At 36.4% G+C, this 20602-nt stretch overlaps 1 protein-coding gene across 35 annotated transcripts in view; it reads left to right on the top strand.

The window, feature by feature from the left end:
* PTPRD (protein tyrosine phosphatase receptor type D) overlaps positions 1–20602 on the top strand; it is a 2191141-nt gene that overhangs the window by 639739 nt on the left and 1530800 nt on the right. For all 35 annotated transcript variants that reach the window (XM_077911920.1, XM_077911956.1, XM_077911938.1 and 32 more), the window contains one exon: positions 19313–19422. The gene's annotated coding sequence lies outside the window, so the exon portion shown is untranslated. The remainder of the gene's footprint in view (positions 1–19312; positions 19423–20602) is intronic.

The following is a 20602-nucleotide window of genomic DNA, read 5'->3' as shown; positions in this document are numbered from 1 at the left end:
CCATACACTTTATATAAACTGTTCTTTCTTGTGTCTTCCTCTGTGGTTGTTTTTATCTCAAGACTAAAATTGATCCAAGTTCCCACAGGGCTTTTGATGAAACTTTTATGCTGCAAAGGTCTTTGATTTTTACATTCCATTTCCAATCTGTTTTGCATATTCTGCATTTTTATGTAAACGATTTGCCATTTGTTCACATTTTTGTAACTCCCTAAACTGAATTGTGGAAACAAACCAAACAGGCGATACTTTTCCTTAATATTAAAAATATTGGATATTTTTGCTAAAGCTGGACTCAGGAAGAAATTATTCTTATAAAAAGGATTTGATTGCCCTTTACTGACCAGAAATACTAAAGAATCAATAGGAGAAAAATAATCTGTGTTTACACTATCAGAAGCTTTTACTGGGCAGATAAGCATGCTGGTATAAAGAGCGACCTCTGAAAAAATATAAATAAATAAATAAATAAATAAATAAATAAATAAATAAATAAATAGTGATCTCTGAAGAAAATCCACACTCTAAACTGTGTTCTAAGGACTGTATGGGTTTGTCTTTTAGCGAGACCTACTAAAGATATACAATCATCTGTTTTCACTTTTCTCTTGTTTTTAACCCATCTGCTCAACTCTAGTCCTTATATCCAGCTACCTGACATCCCTTCAGCCTGGACAACTTGCAATTCTAACTCCAATACCTGAGCTAAACTCATTTACTTCCACATCTGCTCTTCCTACTATTTTCCTAATTTCTTTAATGCCATCAATCTCTAGTCACCAGGATCAAATGTCTTTGATCCTACTCTTTCTTCTCTTACTTCCTTGTTCTCCATACCTGGCCTACCACCACTGCTGTCCTCCTCACCCTTGTTGTGCTTGGATTCTGTTCTCTTGCTATCTTTACCCTCTCTTGCTGCTCTGACTTCTTTAACTCAATGTACTCCTTCCTTTCACATAATCCAGAAAACTGCACTTCATTACTGTTACTTCTGTATTTTATGAACTTTTAAGATCATCTAATCCTATTTCTTGATATATCTTTCTCATGTCCTCCCCCAATATTCACAATTCTATACTTTAAACTTTGATTAAATTGTGCTGTTTGCTGGACTCTGTGCAAACTCTTCCTTAAAAAAAAAAAAAAAAGATTTAATTTATTTATTCATAAGAGACACAGAGAGAGAGGCAGAGACACAGGCAGAGGGAGAAGTAGGCTCCATGCAGGGAGCCCAATGTGGGACTCGATCTCGGGACTCCAGGATCACGTCCTGGGCCAAAGGCAGGTGCTAAACTGCTAGCCACCTAAGGATCCCCAAATTCTTCCTTTTTATGTCTTCATGAATTATATATCTTTGCTAGGATTTTTCCCAGCTAAAGATGGCTTTCTTTGCTTAATACTATCTCCAGATCATATATTATTAGGAATATTTTTTTCTTGCCTGAACACAATTTTCTTCAAAAATTGGTGCACACAATTTTTGAAATTTATATCATTGAACATTAACAAACATAATACTTTTTCTCTAACCTGCCTTTTTCTGATATACTTTGCCATATCCGCTTAATATGGGTTAGTATTTATCTAATACATAATTTCCATCCTTTTATTTTCATTATTTTAATTCCTTAGGGCTTTGGTGTGTTCCTAATATGTAGCTCATAGCTGCTCTTCAAAAAAGATATTACTGTGTTTGTAGATATAGAAGTCTTTAATTGAAGTCTCATGTGAAAAGAGAGAAGGCAATCAAAGTACTAACACTTATTCTGCATAAACTTAAAAAAAATTTTTTTGAGAAATGAGTTATAATCAGACATTGTAGACTTTAGTTGCTCTCATTTTTCCTTGTGTTACCAGTCATTATTGGAGGTTATATTCCCCAGGTTGGTTTGTTCCACCATTATTCTATAATTAACACTTGCTTTAATGTCCTCACATACATCTGTCAGTATATGCTACCTGTCCCTCCTCACATTGAAGTCCTTCAAGGCATGTTTCATGTCCTTCTTCCTGCACTGCATACTTTAAGTTTCTCCAGTGAGTTTTCTGTAGTAGTTAATTCTCAGTTTTTTTCCCCCTTTTTTGTGGGTTGTTTTTTTCTCTGTTTGTTTTTATAAAGCATCCTTTCTTTTACTCTTGTACAACAGGCACCTAGGTACAGATTTTGAGATAACACTATCTTTTCTCAGGCACATTAAAGATATTTCATTTCTTATATTCTTCAAGTAGTTGAAAATCTGGCAGTTTTGTTATATCTTTCTATGTCATGGGGATTTTCAAATATTAATATCTTCATCACAATAATCTAAATTGACATCATTCTGCTCGTTTCCTCCTTGTCCTTCCTAAATTCGAAAAGCCATGTCTTTTGACCATTTTGGAAAACATTGAGTCCATTATATTCTTAAAATTTCTTTCACTTTTGTCCTATTAAAACTCCTGTGAAATATTATTGCACCTTTTATTCAGCTGTTAAAATATGAAAGGACAGTGATATTATCTCTTTCTGAACTATTCAAAATTAGATTTACCTTCTATGTTACTATACTTGAGAATTATCTGAGTAGCTTTTCATTACTTTTTAATTTTTTTTAAAAAGTTTTATATTTACAGAAAACTCATGAAGATTGTACAGAGAATTCCCATATACCCCACGCTGAGTTCCCCCCTTAGCATCTTACATTAGTATGATTCATTGTTATGATTAATAAAAGCATCTTACATTAGTATGATTCACTGTAATGATTAATAAACCAATACTGACACATTATTAACTGAAGTCCATATTTTTAAAACATTATGTATTTATTTTATATATAGAGAGAGAAAGAGGGGGGGTAGGGAATAGAGGAAAAGACTCTCTCAAGCAGACAGTACCCCACCACCACCCCCAACCAAACACCACTGCCGAGTGCAGAGCCTGACTTGGGGCACAATCTCATGACCCTGAGATCATGACCCGAGCCAAAATCAGGAGTCAGACACCCAAACCAGTGAGCCACCTTGGTGTCCCTAAAGTCCATATTTCATCTCAAATTTCTTAGTTTCCACCTAATGTCCTTTCTCTGTCCCAGGATCTCATCCAGAATTCCACTTCACATTTAGTTGTCATTTCTCTTCAGGGTCCTCTTGGTTGTGGTAGTTTTCAGACTTTCCTTGATTTAATAGTTGTGAGTAAAAAAAAAAAAAAATAGTTGTGAGTATTGGTTAGATATTTTGTAGGATGCCCATCTACTGGCAGTTGTCTGTTTTCTCAAGGTAACATGTGAGTAATCAGTTAATGGGAAGATAGCCCTAGAGATCAAATGCCCTTTTCATCACCTATCAAAAATATACTAACAAAATGAATTTTTGCTGCAGATGTTGCTCTTCATCACCTGATGCATTTTGTGTATTTTGTCCGGTATTTCCACTGTAAAGTCAATCTTCCCCATACCTTTCTCCTTTCCATACTGTATTCTTTGGCAACAAGTCACTATATACAGCACATACCTCAGGAGTAGGGAATTATATGTCACCTCCTTGAGGGGCAGAGTATCTATATAGTTTTTGTTTTTGTTTTTTCTTCAGGAGATGTTTATCTCTTCTCTCCTTTTTTAACTTAATTATTTATATCAGTATATGTGCTCATTTATGCTTGAGACTATAATCCAATACTACTAATTTTATTGCTCAAATTGTTACCTTTCACCATAGGGAGGATTTCAGTTGCCCCTGGGTTTCTTCGACATATCCCCACCAATGGGGATATATATATATATAGAGAGAGAGAGAGAGAGAGTTTTAAGTGTTTTTTTTACATCCTGTCACTATAAGATACTCCAGGCTCATTTTGCATGTATCTTACCCACAACTGAGAAACAAACATTACTTCAAGGAGCTCTAATTTCTTTTACTAGCTGCTGTTTGTTTCAGCAGTCAGTAAAAGACCCTCTTGGCTGACAGAGTAAGAACATATGTGTATATACATGAGTTAGTATAAGCATTTCTATAATTTATATGTCAACATGTATATTTACGAATCAAACTGAACATGAATTCAAAATGTCTCCAGCTTAAAAGTCCTTATCACATAGCTTCCTTTCCCTAGTTATCTGTACAATCCCATAAGAACAGTGAGCAAACTAACTCCTATCTCCCATCCATTTAGTTAGTTCGGTTCCAGTTATATATGTGTGTTAACAGTACTTCTGCGGAGCTGCAATTTCAACTACTGTGCTTTGGTGTGGTTCCTTTTGTCTCTAATATTACAGACTTATTTACAAAGTTACGTAGGTCACCTTTCTTCCTCTTTCCCTTCAGTGTGGTTGTTTCAATATTTTTTTTTTAATTTTACTTATTTAGGGATGCCTGGGTGGCTCAGCAGTTAAGCGTCTGCCTTTGACTCAGGGCGTGATCCTGGAGTCCCATGATCAAGTCCCAAATCGGGCTCCCTACATGAAGCTCGCTTCTCTCTCTGCCGATGTCTCCGCCTCTCTCTCTCCCTGTCTCTCATGAATAAATAAATAAAATATTTTTTAAAAAAATTTACTTATTTATTTGAGACAGAGAGAGCACAAGCAGGAGGAGGGGCAGAGAGAGAGGGAGAAGCAGAGTCCTTGCTGAGCAGGGAGCCCGACATGGGGCTCCATCTCAAGACCTTGAGATCATGACTTGAGCCAAAGACAGATGCTTTGCCAACTGAGCCACCCAGCACCTCTCAAATATTCTATAGTATAGTAAGATTCTCTCCCTTTTATAGATTTTATTTATTTGTTATATGTGAGGGGCAGAGGAGGAGGAAGAGCCTGCTGTGGGTCTTGATTTCACAACCCCTAGATCATGAGCTGAGCTGAAACCAAGAGTCCAACACTTAACCCACTGGGCCACCCAGATGCCCCACATAGTTAGATCCTCTTACAGTAGTTAACATTGTTTCTGACATCCTTGATGCCCCAAACAAGTTTTCTTAATTTCCATACATTGTTTAACTCTAGATGCTGTAAAGTTTGGACAAATATGTACTGTTGTGTATCTATCATTACAGTAGCAGACAGAAAATCCTTACTGTTCTAAAGATCTCTGTACAAGTTTTGTACTTCTTTCCCCTAGCTGATGAGAGTAATCCTTCTTAAACATCAATTTTTAATTAAATGCACATGGACTTCAACCTTGTATGAAGTTCTCAAATCCAACTTTCCACCTAATCTGAGACACTTAACTTAATCTACCTTTATCTTTTATTCTGTTTTGACTCTTAATTTGTTGGAGACATGGACTGTCCATTTTCTGTGGGTAATTATACCCAATTTTCATCATCTGTGGGTAGTTTATACCCAATTTTCTTTACATTTTCATCTAACATGAATTTTAAGTGGATATTCTAACACATAATTTGTGTTTTTCTCTTGTAGTTGTGTGGAAGAAGTTTGGCTATTTACTTTCTTCATTGCTGGAAAGAAAAATCTCTCTTTGCTTTCTTTTGACCTACTAATAGATTGGTCTGTCACTGTTACTGTGTAACTAGCTACTAGGGTAATTTTCATGTCTGATTCACCTCTTTTTCCCTTTTTAATTACCTGAAATAATTATTTGTGAAAAATAAGTACTTCAAGAATACAAGATTAAATGTATGGCAAATTCTAAATTCTGTCATAAAACTTACCTTTTTAAATTTTGATCCTTTTTAATATTACTCAATTATTCCTCCATGAAACATAATCAGTTAGTTCAAAAGTCCCAAGCATAGATTAAAAAAAAAAAAAAACTATTTCCAAATCCAAGTAGTGCTTATTTTATTATTTTTTTAGCTTTAAATTCAATTTGCCAACATATAGTATAACACCCAGTGCTCATCCCATCAAGTGCTCTCCTCAGTGCCCCTCACCCAGCTACTCCATCCCCATCATCCTCCTCCCCTTCTGCAATCCTTTGTTTGTTTCTCAGGGTTAGGAGTCTCTCATGGTTTGTCTCCTTCTCTAATTTTTCCCACTCAGTGGGAAACAATCCCTCATAATCCCTTTCACTATTTCTTATATTCCATGGATGAGTGAAACCATATGATTGCCCTTTTCTGATTGACTCAGCATAATACCTTCCAATTCCATCCATGGTGAAGCAAATGGTAGGTATTCATCCTTTCTGATGGCTGAGTAATATTCCATAGTATATATATAGACCACATCTTCTTTATCCATTCATCTGTCAAAGGAAAGCAGTGCTTATTTGAGTGTTGTATTGTTTTCATATCCAAGTAGAAATTCTGATAATCTGACCCAGATTTTCTATACTAAACCCTACAATATATCTGTCCCAGATATTTTAAGAGATTTGTCTTATTTAAGTTTAACTTTAGTCAGTTTTGAGATAAGCTTCCCTGAGTTCCCCTTGCATTTTTTCATTCCTCCATGAAAAGACAAAAATCAATATTACAAATAAATTGATGGGAAGAGAAATACATCCTTACAAGAATGAGTATCAGATTTATAGTGAAAAAAAGATTATCTTATACTAAGCAGAGACTGGAATTATTTTTAAAATAATTTTAATTTTAATAAAAATTTTAATAATAAAATTTTAATAATTTTAATTCAACTGATTAAAAGCAAACAAATGTAATAGTACAATTTCATAAAATCAAATTATCTAAAGCTGTTTTTTCCTCCACACTCCTCAATGCTTCCCCCTTCCACTAACAATAGTGCTGTTAAAATTCAAAATGTCTTAGCTTTCCTTTGTTGAAGCATGCTTCTGGTATTGTTTCATGAACAAGTAATTACATTCGGTCCTCGGAAATCTTTGTGCTTTGAGAATAATGTTGACAGTCCCAAATATTAAGTCTTGTGGCTAAGGTTGCTGATAAAGATGAGAAGCAAAATCTGGGTTTACCAATTGATAAATAACAAACATAAGAAGACACAACTTGTCTTTGAATCATAAAATGAAAACTACATAAAATTTTAATCCTTACAGAATCTGGCTTAGATACACACCTATCCTTCACTGCTTTATGTTCTTTTGGGTACTTCCAGGATGATAATCCACTCAGAATTCTTCTACCACATTCTCATTTCTTTGTTAATTCATTTGTTCTTTTTCTATTGGATGCTTTCCTTTCAGTCTTAAACTCTAGATAATTACCCCATTCCTTACTGGAGAGCTTACTTAAGAAGGCCTAAATACTTTTCTATTAGACTTTCTAATTTATCATGAGAGGAATTTGTATCTCTGTCCTCTATTAGATTCCTTACCTAAAATGCGAGCTTTTAAGCGTTCAGTTTGATACAGGTATATATATATATATATATATATATATATATATATATATATATATATAGAGAGAGAGAGAGAGAGAGAGAGAGATATCTAGCTATCTATCTATAGATCTATTTGTCTATCTATATCTTAACTTTTTCTTCCACAAAATAAACTGAAATGGATAGTTCACACTTAAAAGAGGTTTAACATCGAAACATTCTTTTTCATCCTAAAATCTAATTCTAGACAAAATGTAAATTGATCTCACTTCTTAGTAATCTTTTCCAGCTAAGCAAAATAGCCCTGTGAAGGAGAATTCCACTTATAAATAGCACAGTTACTTGTATCTATTACTCTAATTCATGATTTTATATATATATATATATATATATATATATATATATATATATATATATACACACACACAGATATTCCTGAAAGATAGACAGAAACTACTATGGGAGAAACGCTCTGTACCATGTAGAAGGATTATTATTTCATATGAGTACATTTGAATATTATATGCACATGGTTGTATTTTACTAAAAAGAAAGCTAGTTAATATTCATGGGTTCCTTATTCAGTGGCCTCATAAATGATAGATTTTTCTATTTCTGCCTATTTGATATTCTTGTTTTAAATCAGGAAGAAAATTGATTCTTGCCATTTATACATTTTAGAAATAGTGTTTCTCTGAATAGCATTGATGTAAGAGACATGTTCAAAACGTCAGAACATTTTTATTTACCACCCTGGCCAGTGGTGGCACTTAGCATTCTGAAACAACCATCACAAAACATTTTAGTTTAAACGAATACATTTTGTTTTTCCTTATAAGCCAGTATGTACTTAGTTTTTGATTCCTTGTAATCATTTCCCTCATTTTATCTCTTCACATAAATAAAGTCTCTTAGTTGTAACTGACAGCCCAGCTTATATGTTTCAGTTATACCTTATATATCACTTTAGGTTTTCTTGGCCTTAACTTGTCTCCTATCCAAGTTGCCACTGTGGCAGTTCTCTGAGCTGTTGCCAACTCCATGCTGAGCTGGCCTAAGAATGATTTATCTTGAATTTTTACTACACATCTCTCATCTTCTACCTATGATTTTCATGTTGACATCTAGATGGGGAGGCTGGGAAACCTTTTTTAGCAACCACACGTGTTCAAGCCAGAATTGTGGGGATTTAATTTCCCAAGAGGCAAAACTTTGACAATGGGATATGGCATTTGGTGAGGAAATTATTTCCCCTTTCCTTCCTTAGACGAACTTCCCTTACATGCATTTAATTTGTCATCTCAGGAAAAAGAAAAGAAAACAAACAAAAACACCGGGTATCAAACAATCTGTTGAAGTTCTGATTCAGGAATGAACCTTTTTAATTATATTTCCCTCTTTCCTCATTCTGTGTGTCCTTTATTTCTATTACCCAGGAAGGTAACAACACTGGTAGCATATAATCTTTGGTTCTGATTTCTGGGCAGTTGGAACCATGCACGACACTAGAAAACAGAATGAGGAAAGGATTTGGCTGTGGGGTTACTCAGGGGTCTGATATAAGAGATTCCATTTCTGCTGGTAATAGGGTGGTGGTGATAATCCATGGAATGCAAACATATCCCAACTATTAGGCTTTTTACCTGTGGTTAGTTAGAATCAAACTGAGGAAGAAGGTGAAATACTAGCTATTTATAGCCCTTGATGGTAAGAAACAATGATAACTGTGGAGAGATCTAGCTTTTTTAAACTGAATTAGAAGCTTCCAGAGGAAGGGGGCGGGGTGGGGGTGGGGGAGGGAGTGATAAGCTCAGAGCATCCAGACCCAACCCAAAGCAAGCTGTAAAAGTCCCTGTAGCAGTTTTTGAAGTTATTCTTATCTCCTAGAATTAAAAGGCAATTTTCTCTGATAATCAGACCTGGGATTTAATTGTAAACTTAGAGCTGCAAAGGACACTATAGCATTGGTAGGTCTTTAAGGAAGGCCTGGTCCTTACACGAAACAGTATGGGAAGCTAAGTGGGTATTTGAGTGGATGAGCTTGTGAAATTTGAACTCCAAAATTCCTCTGAATCCTCTTAGTCAGACAAAAGCATGGATGATAGATATTTAGATACATAGACACACATTCACTCAATATTACAAATAGCCTTTGACCTGCCACGTGTATAAATACAGACTTCTTAGTAATGAGTTAGGGACAAATGGGGCTAGGCATGGTTGTTAGGGGGCCACAAAAACAGGCTCATAAAAATCCCAAAAATGCTGAGATGTAAGGAAATCAGAAATAAGTGAACAAGCCAGACCACCCTGCCCTAAGGTATAGCTAGAGAATGTGTCTTTTTATGACAGCCATCTGTGACCAACAAAGAATAACCAGACCCCAAAGAAAAAGTAAGGCATTTAAGATGTTATCACTAGTCCTTACTCAATTGTAATATCAGTAGATGTTAAAAGGATTTAGGATCCCTGGTAGGCTTCCAAAAAGACCAACTCTATGAGCACTCAGTGGCAACTCTGTCGGGATCCCTCTCACTTCTGGGAGCTTTCTCTGTATCTTTACTTAATAAACTTCTATCCCTTTACTCATTCTCCTGTGTCCCCAAGATTCATTCTTTGACTCCATGAGATAAGAACCAATCTCTCCCATATCCCATTTGTGTGTGTGTGTGTGTGTGTGTGTGTGTTTATTAGCTCTTCAGAATATTGTCATTAATATAAAATTGGCAAGGTGCCTGGGTGGCTCAATTGGTTCAGCATCTGCCTTCAGATCAGGTCATGGTCCCAGGGTCCCGGGATGGAACCCCACATCAGGCTCCCTCCTCTGTATGGAGCCTGCTTCTTCCTCTTCCCCTCCACTTGTACTATCTTGGTCACTATCTCTATCTCTCTTTCTCTCAAATGAATAAATGAAATCTTTAAAAATGTATATATAAAATTGGCTTCATACTTTGTCTCAAGGTGAGACATAACTTAGGGCTGCATACTTCCTATTTCTCATTCATCAAGAATGACAAAGCATCTTTTCCCCAGAGTTTCCAGCAGAAGTGTAGACTTAGAACATGCCCACCGTTGATGTGGGCAGGGGGTTAGACATGTGATAATTGGCTTAACCTAGATCACGTGACTCTTCCCTTCAACATGGGAGTAGAAGTCCTCTGGAGAAAGCTATCTTCAACATACAACTAGGGATGTTAGAAAGGAGAAATGTGCACATGGACAATGACATGAGGAAATGGGGCGATTGTATAAATCACCAAATTATTTTAAAAATCACCAAATTGTTACTGCTTGGTAAAATTAACTTAAAGATGAAAATCTCATAACCTATAGACTTCATCAAGAAGTAATTTTTTAAAGGGTCCTACTGGGACAATTTTTTAGCTCTAAATATGTTGTCAATCTTAAAAATCTCTTAGAAATGTTTAGAAGTAACTACTGCTTTGTTAAAACTACGAGGAATAGAAAATTCATAAATACAAATCAAACATGAAGAATTTTGCACAGATCCAGGAGAGGAAAATTAAAGATATGGGAATCATTAATTATGGTTGAACTTTATCTAACTTAAAATTTCTCTTATTAAACATCTTGCTTTCTCACATTGGTGACCTTCAGTCCACCACAGAAGTCTTACATCCATCATCCCTGCCATTGCATCAATTTAGTGTTGTTTGCTGCACTTAAGCATTAGTTCACTCATGTAACTGTACTACTGAATGTATTATTTTCATTTCAAATAACCTTCAAAATGAAACAAAAACAAAAAATACAGATATCCTTTATAATTTATGACTGCCTTCTTGCTTTATGTAATTATCCTCTTATTGTAATGTCTCTCTTCAGTCTTTTCCTTTGTACCTACTACTGATCATATCTTGCGATGCTGCCAATTTTTGTTATGGTTGTTGTCAGGATGATAACTCTTGCCTTTCTCTTACAACAGTATTTCTGAAGCTACTGTCAATGTATCACAGAAATTGCTTGGATAGACTTCTTGAAATGTTTTTTTTTTTTTTAATATTGTATGTTAACCTTTAAAATTTTACCTTTGTAAGTTAAAAGGATATAGAAGAGTATTGGATAAACCAATCACAGAATAGGAGAAGATGTAAGTGCAAGGATATTTAACCTAATCTGTCTTTAAGTTTTACTTAGTTGCTTTTATCTTCTACATTTTTTGCATTTTCTTCAGTTCTTTTTTGCGCTGAGCACTCAAATGAACATAATCTTTTCCAGGAATGATGTTAAGCACTGGAGATGGACTGAGATGAAGGCAGATGAAAGGAGGAAAGAATGGCAGCAATAAGGGATGCAGATCCTTCTTGAATATTTTTACTGATTCAGGAAAATGGTGGCTTTTTTTGTTGTTTTTAAAGATTTATTTACTTATCTTGGAGAGAGAGAGTGTGTGTGAGCATGAGAAGTAGTGACAGAGGGAGAGGGAAAAAGAGTCTCAAGCAGACTCACCATTGACCATGAGCCTGATTTGTGGCTTGATCTCACGACCTGAGCCAATACCAAAAATCAGACGCCCAACTGCCTGCACTACTCAGGCTCCCTGTAACTTTTATTATTATTATTATTATTATTATTATTATTATTATTATTATTAATGGCTTTATTTATTTGAGAGAAAGAGAAAAAGAGCATGAGTGGGGGGAATGGGCAGAGGAGAGGGTGAAACAAACTCCCCTCTGAGCATAGAACCCAATGTAGTGCTTCATCCAGGACCTGGAGATCACAACCAGAGCTGAAGTCAGTTGCTTAACTGACTGAGCCACCCAGGCATGCTTCACCCTATGATTTTTTTTTTAAGTTAAAATACAATAAGAGAGTAATATTGATAGAGAATGGCAGTGCAATTTATAAGTATATGGAACAATTAACTGAACTTTGAGGGTGATAGCCTCATCTTTACAAAGAAGATAAATTTCAATAGGGTCTTAAATGATGAAGACAACACCAAGCAAACAAATAATAATACATTTTAGGATCATCAGTAAACACCTTGGTAACTCCTTGTGCTCTAAACTTTCTTTTCATTTTGCCTGTTTTTTCCCATCTGTCCCATTTCTTGATAAAGTCAAGAAGAAAAAAAATAGAGATCTTTTGCAAGCAGGTTATTCCTTCAACAAAGAAACTCAGAAATGCCACCAGAGTAATGAGACTACCTAATGAATCTTCTCCATTATTGCCACCTTTCTTGATATGTTCTCAGTAGAGAGATATTCACTTTCAGACTTAACCAATTTAATAAAATAGCCTTGATAGTCTCATTACCCAAATATCTTTATGTGCAAGGTTAACTTATCTAGTTTCACAAATGTTAAGAGAAGAAAAAAATCTCTTGGAAGATGGGATTTTTTGCAATACTGCTGACTTTAAGGATTTTAGTCTTTAGGACCAAGAGTCAGAATGAAAATCTAACTTGCCATCTCACTACCTACATGTTGTAGTATTTTAAATTTTATTGTCATTCAGAGAGTATTGTCAAATATAACTAGCAAAGAATTTGGACACCTAAATTTTGCTATTACATACCAAGGTACCTTTTTGGAAGCTTAATAATGTACTGTTACCATTGAACTGCTCGTCATACTAAACAATTCTTTTCTATATGCAGAAATAGATGATAAAGAGAAGCGTCAGATTTTCAGTTGTCCAAGTTATTTGGGTTTAGAGAAAGATAGTTTATTTTGCATTTTTTGGTTCTTGGACTAAAAAAATCTTCAATTTTGATTTTCACAAGCAAATAGAGTTTTATGCAAGACTCACAGAATCAGTTTAAAATATATATATTCATTATTCATTCTGTCATTTGCATTATAAAAATGACAATGAGTCAGCACATATTCATAGTTATGCTTCACAGAACACTTTGCTTCAATTAAAATATATTTTATGTTTCAGTGAAATTCATATGACTTTTTACTTCTAAGTTTATTGTGAAAACCTTTTTATGATATTTCATACATAGCTGAGGAAAAACAATACTTGTAGCTTTAGTTGTGTTAGTGGATTTATGAATTTTATAAACTTCTGCAGCCTTTGCACTGCTCAAACTGCACTCCAGGAAATCAGTATTTGTGTGGGAGGTTTGGGGACAAGCAGCTTGGAACAAGTGTGTGGAGATATGAGTGCTTCACTGAGAGCCAGGCAGAAGGTCACAGCAAGCCTCAGGAGTGGATCCATTCTGGGGACTGATAAGCAGCTATTCAACCCTACAGTCTTCCTGCACATTTATTTTTATAGATAGTTTAAAGAGCAAATTTGAGAAAAATATAAAAAAACAAAAAACTCCACACAACTTAACTGATGCCTGACATGCCACTTACTAATCCAGGTGTTTTCAGCCATACAAATAGTTTCATACATCCCCTCAGTTATACCTCTCAATGTTTCAGACCATTATTGTTCACACATTCACCTCATCCATTCATTAAATAGGCATACATTGAGTACCACCCACTTATGAGGTAATTTGGCAAGTGTTGAAGATTGCCAAAATAAATGCTTGCACTCAAACTTCCCACAGTCCAGTGGGAAAGATGAGCAAATAGTCAAGTTATCTTAGAAATGGAGAACAAGGTAGTGATTCTTTTTCATGATCAATTATCTACTTTGCTAGAAGCAGTACTTAGCCTGTGGAAATGGAGCATGACAGAGAGGGCAAGGGTCCTCTAAAGGGCGTCTCAAGTTGTTGTTTTAATATTTTATTTATTTTTCAAATTTATTTAATCATTTATTTATTTATTACTTGAGAGAGAGTGAGTGAAGGAAAAGGGAGAGAGACTCTAAATCTGAAGCAGACTCCATGCTGAGCACAGAGCCCCACAACTAGGAGATTAGGACCTTCCAACAACACAGGAAGCTGTCCTGCATTGTGGCTCTAAGCCAGGCCTTCATGCTCAACGTTTGTCACTGGGTGCAGTCTGCGTTTGAGTGAGGAGTTGGTGTAGCAGCATGGCCAGTTTAGGGCCATTCCAGGTGGAATTAGAGCTGGCAGTTAAGATCTCTTAATCTAGAAAGGGCATCTTTCAGGTATCCACTGCAGGACCATGGCCTTAAGACTATTGCCCTGTTCTAGAAGGTTTCTCCTCTGGTAAACCATATAATTTCCACACCTTCAAATCCTCACCCAAAGAAGCCCACCTTTTCTTTCTTTTTCCTTTTTTTTTTTTTTTTTTAAGATTTTGTTTATTTGTTCATGACACACACACACACACACACACAGAGAGAGAGAGAGAGAGAGAGGAAAAGACATAGGCTGAGGGAGAAGCAGGCTCCCTGCAAGTAGCCGATGTGGGACTCAATTCCAGAAGCCGGGATTACATCCTGGGCCAAAGGCAGACACTCAACTGCTGAGCTACCCAGGCATCTCTATTTCTTTTTTCTAGTTTAAAGAGAAACATGCACTCCACTTCCTGCCCCCATAGTCTCACAGATCCATGTTTTGCAATATAAGCATGTTACTTGTTTAATTACATTATTCCTGATTACATCCTCCAACTAGAAGAAATGCTCCAAGAAGATAGATATTTTTGAGGATATATATATATATATATATATATATATATATATTTCACTGAAAAGAATCACAAGTAGTTGGAACAGTGCTTAATAGTATTTGAAATACTTGTGGAATGAAGGAATTTCAGGCTTCTGACTGAACTGACTTGTGATATTTTGACTACTTGGAGTTCTGAAGAGTGACCATAGCTCTTCTGATGTCACTGATACACGGGGAAGGGTAAAGCAGAGCCTAACTTCCGGAACAAGCCTTGTACTGCAACCCAAGACAAGACAAAAGACTCCAGGGCCATTTTTACAGCAATCTTGCTTATTAGGATATCCACTAATTTGCAGGCACAAAGTTGGTCCCTGAGGGCTGAGGTAGCTCTACTGTCTCCTCATTTTGGCCTGGGTGCAATTCTACACTGTCTCCGGGTGAGGAGCCTCCGGCATGGCTTAGAGGTTAAGAAAGAGTTGGATAACAAGCCAGATCTACCTATAGTTTTTGCTCCATGAGTTAATGCAGGGAGGATGCGATGGAGCAGGCCGCCACCAGAGAGCACTGTGGGACCTCTTTGTGAGGTTTAGCTTTCCAGGGCTGAGATTGCAAGGAACTGGGGAACACACGTTTTTAAAACCCTTAAATAGAGGAATTTTGCTGTCGTTAATGTCGTTAATGACTTTGCTTCATTTTGAAAGTATATAGAATTCAAAAGAATGTGTTAAATTGTACTTGAAATTTAAAAATTGCACAGGATATTAACAGAAATTTCACACAAAAAGATACATAATATCCCTTAAATGCCAGAGATGTTGAATCTACATCATAATTTTTTAAATACTCAGTAAAATGACAGAGATGAAATTTTTCACCTATCAGATTTTCAAGAATCTAGAAATCTGCCCACCCAGGCAGAAGTTGGTGTTGGTAGCATTAACTGGCTTAACTTTCAAGGCGGGGAAACTTGCCAACATATTTGAAAGTTAAATGCATTTATTTATTTTTTACTTCTGCACTTATAGGAATGTACCCTACTGAGTACCTCTTGGATACATTTATTTTTTTTTAATTAAAGATTTTATTTGTTTATTTATTCATGAGAGAGGCAGGGACACAGGCTGAGGGAGAAGCAGGCTCCCTGCAAGGAGCCCGATATGGGACTTGATCCCAGGACCCCAGGATCATGACCTGAGCCAAAGGAAGATGTTCAACTACTGAGCCACCCAGATGCCTCAACAAACTTTTTTTAATCTCAAGAATAATAAACATTTTGAAAAATAAAAACCTTGTAGTATAATTATATAATTAAATAATTGTAGGTATGTCAGAACAATAGAAAGACATGAAACTGACTACACGGAAGATGCCGTTCATTTACTAATATAAAAAACTCTCTAGTTACTTTCAGTGGCTTGGGGAGAAAGGCAAGGCCCATAATGGTGGGTAAAGAATGCAATCTTTTCTCTTTGTTTAATTGTGGTTGGGGTGGAGAATAATATACCTACTTTTTTTTGTATTTGTTGAAGGAAATTTGCAGGGATCCACAGATGCCAATATAGTTGGTCTTGTTGCAGATGACATTAGGATAGGATGGAGGAAAAGGTGATAGACTTTGTCCTATATACCATTCTGTGAGGCCTAGATTCATGCAAATGTATTACCTATTCACAAAACAGAATAAATACATGTATTTTAAATTGCAGGAAAAAACGGGGTAGTCAGTGAAGAAATGTTGATGATTCAACTTGTCTTATCACTTAAATGCATCAGATACTAAGAGGTGTTTGTATTCAGTTACCTAGTTAGATTATAAGTTACTAATTGCTTGAAATCAACCAGTACTGGTATTTCTGGCAGCCTTGAAATGAATGAGGTGAATTTTCCAGCAGGGCTGTCCCAGGAAGAATTTGCGGAGCAGCTCAGAATTTCCCTTGGGACCTCTTCATTGGTTGTCTTAACTTTCCGTGATCATCTTACTCCCCACCACCTACCACATTACTGATTGATTTGCCCTTTGGACCAAGAGGAAAGAAACAAACCTTCTGACATTGTAACAGACTAACTCCAGTAATACACATTTATTCACTTAATGTTTATTGAATATCTACTAAGAACCTAGCAATGAACCACCATCTGAGGATACAGATCTGGCAGACATAACCTTTTCTTTAAGGAGCTCATAGTTAAGTAGGAAGATGGCATAGTCTAATCATTTTGCAGAATGATATGTGCAATGGAAAGGTGAAAAAGTGATGATCTCCTTTTTCTGAAACTGAAGAGAACCTTCAGATCATTTCATGAAGTTTAAAATATGAGTAGGGAATCCCTGGCAACAGGGGTTAGTGTGGGAGGGTGAAGAAAATAAAATTATTAAACAGAAGGAATAGCACTCATGAAAGATATGAAAATACACTATCCATTACAAGTGTTGAAGAGTTTAGTGTGGCTAGAATGTGTTTATGTTTGATTTCTATGCATTTTGAGAGGAATTACTACCACTGTGGCTAATACTAACTACTTAGTAGATATACATGTACTCGGTAATTTATGCCATTTAATTCTAACAATAAAACTCTGAAGTATGTTTTCTGAATCATATGGATAATGATGTCAAGAATTATAAAAGTTTATCTAGTAATACACATGGGTAAAGCCAGGAATCAAACCTGCATCTGATTCCAAATCCCATGCTCTGAATTATGAATAGGTGTTTGCTGAATCTCTATTTCCTTTCAGATTCACTCTTACCTTTCTCCATCCTACACTCTAACACTGGAAACGAGTCTGGATGGAGTTCATCAAGAGGCTCCGTGACCTTGGATGGCCATTGTGGTTTGTCCCATGGGTAGGATAGGTAGGAAACCAGAGAGAAGGGAGAAGATGAAAATGGTTTACCTCAGGCTCACTCACATCCTGTCATCTTGTGCTGCCTGGGACTCCCAAGCAAAGATGACTTTCTGCCCAGGGGACCCTCTCCATACATCCGACTCCTAGATGGTGGTAACTGCCCCCTGTCCTCATCCTGCCAGTCTCAGGGTGGCGCCTCCCCTTGTGGTTTCCTTACGTATAGCACACAGTTTTGTAATAGGTTCTTTATTAAACTCTTTTCAATTATTCTAATCTGAAAGTGCCATCTGTTTTCAGTTGGCACTAGACCGACATTTAAGGAGTTATTGTTATTATCTGAATGAGAGCTAATGAAAGCTTATTGTGGTAGTAGCAGAAGAAATAAAGGGAATAAAATGGATTCCAGAGTGAGATGAGAAAAATCTGAATTTTAAGAAGGCTACAGGGAAAGAACAATATTCAATCTTAAGATTTGACTTCTATTATGGAACTGAAATGGGTCTCTCTTGCACCTTTTATATTATACTGCATAGAAAAACTCTTAAATTTAATAGTAACATGAGACAAAAGAAGTAGTTCATAACTTGACACCAGAAAGGTTAGGGTTTGGGGAATAGATTTCACTGCTTGTGTTGAAGTATGTGGAGCCACATTATTCACTTAGAGAGGGTGGTGCCACATATCAAGTGGTGATTCAAACGAGTGATTAGTGCAAAGTGGTACAATAAGAGGTAAGAGATTACTCTGGCAGGGTCATCAAACACGAGGGTGTATCAACCTGGTTCTGAGGATGAAGGTAGGCAGTAAGCATCCGGAGGAAGGTCAGCAAATAACAGGATCCCCACCATGAGATTCAATTCAGTCAAATTCCAAGTGCTGGAGAAAGGGACAAAGGCAAAGGTAAAACAAGTGCTGCCTGGACAAACTGCAACAACTTAGGCATATTGTAGGATTTCTTATGTTTCCTTAAACCACCCAATTGTGAGGCAGACTGGAGTGAGGCTGAGAATGCTGAAGGTCAAGTGGCCACAATTGTGAGAAGAAAGACTATAACATCCCTTTCATACACAGGAAGCCCAGCCCTGAAGGTTTTCTTGGTTTTCTTGTTGTTGTTGTTATTGTTGTTGTTTTTTAGTCTATGATTCCATCATCTGGTCAAAAAGGTCTGTTTTCACCTAATGTTCCATAGTAGCAACACCCTGGTGCATGTGAGGAAGCATCTGTGTTCTTCATCAGTGTCTCACAAGTTGAAGAATATAAAGTAGTACAGGCATAAAGCTAGTGCATTACTAAATTGCTTCCTACTGAGATTTCTTCAGCTGGGGTTAAAAAAAATACAGGAAACAATATTTTCTGGGGGTTAAAGTATTTTGATTTATAGTTTCCAAGGATAATATATAGAAAATGGCTTCCTAAATTAACACATCAATTACTTAAACCAAATGGATAGGAATGATGGCACTGAAATAATAATCTTTTAGAAAAAACACTTTATAGGAGATAAAATATAGATGGTCCCTTTGACTTAAACAGCTGCTATATTAATCATTGTGGTATAAATTATAGAGGTAAAGAGTTTACGCTTCTTTCCTTTATGTTGAACATTCTGATAAATGGGTGTCTAATGTGACAAGGAAAGATAACATAATGAATATCTCACAATGCTTGAATGAACATTCAAAAAAAAAATGACTGACATTGTATTTTGTTCTAGGTAGGAGTAAAGTGCCAGCAGTTCCTGGCCGGGTGATAGTCCAGCTGAGGGTGTCTGACTGACAGCATGTTGGCACCAGCATTGAAGGGAGTGATGGGCTTTGGCTCCAGGTGAGTACAGTTCTCCGAAATATAATGTGTGCATCTTTCTGACTCTTACCTACAGAACTCATCAGATAACTGATTTCTACCCTCTTGAAATACTGGGCTATTTCATTTCTTCAAAAATATTATAGTTGTAAAATTGTATCATACTTTAAAGTCAATGCATATAATGATTTCCTCTTTAAGTGGTCAAAGAGGTAACTATGAATGAGTTTCTTTCTGAACTGGGTGTCAAAATGACTGAACTACAAGTAGAATGAAAGATGAAATTTCATAGAGTGTTTGGGGGTTAAGGAGGGAAGGCTATCCAGAAGTGACCAACGTGGAGCAAAGTTATCATTAAGCATTTCAGATTGACACATTGTTCTGTAGCCTTCTAAATGACAAGCATAGGAGGGCTGAGTTAGTCTTGAGGACCCCAAATGTTGTCACTTCCAAAGTCATGCAATTAGAGGCTATAGATAATTCTGTGACTCAAAAGGCTCCTTGACTTCTGGTTTCTAAATGACAAGAGATCTGAAGTAAGGGTCAGACATACCCATATTTTATTTTATTTTTTTAATTTTTATTTATTTATGATAGTCACAGAGAGAGAGAGAGAGAGGCAGAGACATAGGCAGAGGGAGAAGCAGGCTCCATGCACCTGGAGCCCGATGTGGGATTCAATCCCGGGTCTCCAGGATCGCGCCCTGGGCCAAAGGCAGGCGCCAAACCACTGCGCCACCCAGGGATCCCTTTTATTTTATTTTTTAAAGATTTATTTATTTATTCATGAGAGACACAGAGAGAGAGAGGTAGAGACATCGGCAGAGGGAGAAGCAGGCTTCTCGGAGGGAGCCCAGTGTGGGACTTGATCCCAGGTCCTGGGATCATGCCCTGAGCCGAAGGCAGATGATCAACCACTGAGCCACCCAGGTGCCCCCATACCCATATTTTAATTGTGATTCTCCAAGGATGTACCTTCATGAATTCATAAGCCAAAATGTATGTATCACTTAGCTCAATATGAAACTTTTGAGGACTGAATATAATAACAGGCTATAGATTTAAGGAATGCAAGACAAATGTTACAGAACTTATTTTTTTTTTGACTTTGAAGACTTACATTCTAGGCCTATATAACATTTTATTTTAAGTCATATATAGTTTCTGCCTTTCATGGATTAAAATATTAATAAAGAAGATA

Source organism: Canis aureus, chromosome 10 (genome assembly GCF_053574225.1).
Source record: "Canis aureus isolate CA01 chromosome 10, VMU_Caureus_v.1.0, whole genome shotgun sequence".
In the NCBI taxonomy this organism is placed as follows: domain Eukaryota; kingdom Metazoa; phylum Chordata; class Mammalia; order Carnivora; family Canidae; genus Canis; species Canis aureus.
This window is presented reverse-complemented; position numbering and strand designations above follow the sequence as displayed.